Here is a 3,319-nt window from a genome sequence, read left to right on the forward strand (position 1 = left end):
CCTAAGTAAGGGGCTACAGTGCATTCTTTTCCTTCTGCTCCTCCTGCTCCTCCTGCTCCTCCTGCTCCTCCTGCTCCTCCTGCTCCTCCTGCTTCTCCTGCTCCTCCTGCTCCTCCTGCTCCTCCTGCTCCTCCTGCTCCTCCTGCTCCTCCTGCTCCTCCTGCTCCTCCTCCTCCTCCTGCTTCTCCTGCTTCTCCTCCTCCTCCTCCTCCTGCTCCTCCTCCTCCTGCTCCTCCTCCTCCTCTCTCTCTCTTAGTACATATATGCCAGGCATTCTTAGACACTGGGGTAGTCAAGCTCCTTGTTAGCTCCTTGTGGTTAAGGAGCTAACCTGAGAAAGGAAAGAGAACCACGACTGCAATCTAATGAGATGATAATTGCAATAAAAGTATGTATAAAATGCAAAGTGCACGACCATAAGATAATAGAGCTCTTCATTCTGTTTTGGGAGTCAAGAAAGATTTACAGAGGAGATAATATTTCACTTAGTTCTTTAAAGAAGTACAAAATTTGCCAAATAAAGAAGAAAAGGGCCCAGGGAAGACCATGGAGGTATTAAGAAGCAAGGTGTTCTCAAGAAATGCAAATAGTCTGTCGTGGCAGACCCAAGAATCTGAGCGAGTGGCGATAGGTAGAGAATGCAGATGTAGGTAAAGGAGCTGGTGGGATCAGGTGGGTGACTGTCCTTACGAGGACTGGTGCTCTACAGCGCACACCATCCCCTCGAGCTTAAATGCAATGGCTTCTGTCTTAAGACATAAGACACCCTCAAGCGGCACCTATTGGTCTTCTCTCCTCCTGATAAGCCCATAGTCACAGGGTCAGCACCTGTGAGAGCTCTCCTTCCTCCAGGAAGTTCCTAGTCAAACATTTTGGGTATCACATCTTGTTTTCAGATATGATTTTTTTCAAAGTCTTGAAAGCTAACTAAGGACCAGGTGCCATGCCTTTCTTTCCTTGTGTGCTTGCACATGCATGCTTGTGCTTGTCACAGAATTCATGGGAAATCACAAGACAACTCATGACAGTCAGTTCTCTTCTCTCCCAATGTGGATACCAGGGATTGAACACAAGTCTTGGCAAGAAGGCCCTTTTACTCACTGAGCCATTCTGCTGGCTTTTAATTTTTATTAACTCAGAGTTCCTATTCTGTTGTAAAAAGAACTATACAAGTAAAATAATCTCATAGTATTCATTGTTAACATCTCTGGCTTGGGAGGGGGGTCCTTTTCAATTTAACCATCTCTACTTGATTTTGAATATTTGGCCCCCAAAGCCAGGTATTAAATTATCCTTTCTTGTTTCTAACCTAAACTTTCTCTAAAGACATCTTACTCATGCTCAGGCTAAAATCACCACCAACAGATGACTCACAGTCCTTGCCAGACTTCCAAAAGGCAGTCCCTCATTTTCTGTTGTCTACTTGGCACCCTGGTTGATCGGCACACAGAGCCACCCCAAATCCAGCTTTCGTTGTTTTCAGTTCCATTGGAGACTTCTTCCATTGGTCTCTGGCACAAAAGTCCACATAAAGAAGAAAATAAAGTCACACAATTATGCAAGCCAGAAATCTTGCCGTCAGCTCTCTGCTCCTATCTCCTAATCTTATCTATTACAAAATCCTAGGGATTTGCCCAATAGCTCTTGAAGTCTTCCATTCCTTTGTTTTGAACAGGGTCTTATGTAGTCTAGGCTAGTCTTGAATTCACGGTACAGCTGAACATTCTCCTGCTTCTGCCTCCCAAGTGCTGGGATTACAGGCATGTGCCACCATGCCTGCCTTCTCTCCATCTGCACCCCATCATTAGCTGAGGCCAAGCTGCTCTCAGTCAGCTCTTGTCTGCTGGATGTCACAGCCTCCCATGCTCTTTCCTCCACTGCTCACTTAAACAGCAGAAGAACCTGAATGTGAATTTTCCTAATGACTGCTTTTGCTCTTCCCAGCTCCCTACTTCTGACTCAGTACCCGCCCTCCTTCCTAACCCCCTCTTCCTCCTCCTGTCTTAGTATCAACCCCCAGCTACTGTGGTTCTTGCATTCGATGCTTCCTCTTTCTGGGACATTCTTCGTGACATTCCAAGGTTTTTATTCATACTTCCAAGATTATTATTTTTTTCTCTCCCCCCCCTTTTTTTTGGGGGGGGGTAAGAGTTCAAGACAGGGTTTCTCTGTGTAGCCCTGGCTATTCTGGAACTCAATCTGTAGACCAGGCTGGCCTCAAACTCACAGAGATCCACCTGCCCTTGTCTCTTGAGTGCTGGGATTAAAGGTGTGCACTACTACTGTCCTACATCCAAGATTAATTTTTCTAGGCTACTTGTACCTACACAAAACCCTCTTTTATTGTGTCCATAGTTTTACTGAGCCATGTCCCCCTCTCTAATGCACTAGTCACTGTTTTAATGTTTTAGTTGCTATATCATCAGCTGATTAATGTGTGTGCTTTTCTCCCACCAAATTATATACTTCACAAGGTCAAGTACACTGAATATGGCAGACAGCTAATATCTATTAAATAAATGCATTCTGATGTAGATGATACTTTAAAAAATAATTGTATTCATTTTCTACACATAATTCTATCCTCTTTCTTAATTATTTTATCACTAGCTTTTTCCTTTAGCATAAGAAGTCTCTCTATGTCAGGCTTAGTGGCACACACTTCTAATTCCAGTACTTGGAAGGCAGAAGCAGGCAGTATATGTGAGCTTCAGGGCAGCCTGGTCTACATAGTGAGTCCCAAGACAGCCAGGGCTATGTAGAGAGACCTTTTTCTCAAAACACAAAACAAAACAAACAAAAAAGAAAGATTTGTCCAAGCCGAGTACACACAGCATAGTTGATTATAACACTCATTCAATTCCACTGATTCGTGGAGATACAGCAGCCTTTCTGAGGCGTCCTAGGTAAAGCATGTGACAGTTCTTTGTAAATATCTATGCATGAGACACTATCATTTGCATTTCAAAGGAAATGTGCTTCACTCCTTTCTCAGGCCATCCCCACCCTGCTTTCTCCTGCTTTGCCCCCACCCTACCTTTCCCCTTCCTCCACCTTTCTCCTTGCTTCCCCCCACCCCCCACCCTTCTCCTGCTTTCCTTTTTTTTTTTTTTTTTTTTTTTGGTGCCCTTACTCTGCTACTCTGCTTGATGACCCGGTAAGTCTAAAATAACTCAGTAACTTTAATGTCTTACTATCCAAGGATCGATCTCTCTTCTTGTGGGTGTGTGTTGCTGAAAAAAAGTTCCAACACGATGGCACACACACCTATAACCTCAGCATTCCTGAGGCAAAGCCAAGAAGAAAATCAAGAGTTCTA

Source organism: Mus caroli, chromosome 14 (assembly GCF_900094665.2).
Source record: "Mus caroli chromosome 14, CAROLI_EIJ_v1.1, whole genome shotgun sequence".
Taxonomy (NCBI): Eukaryota; Metazoa; Chordata; class Mammalia; order Rodentia; family Muridae; genus Mus; species Mus caroli.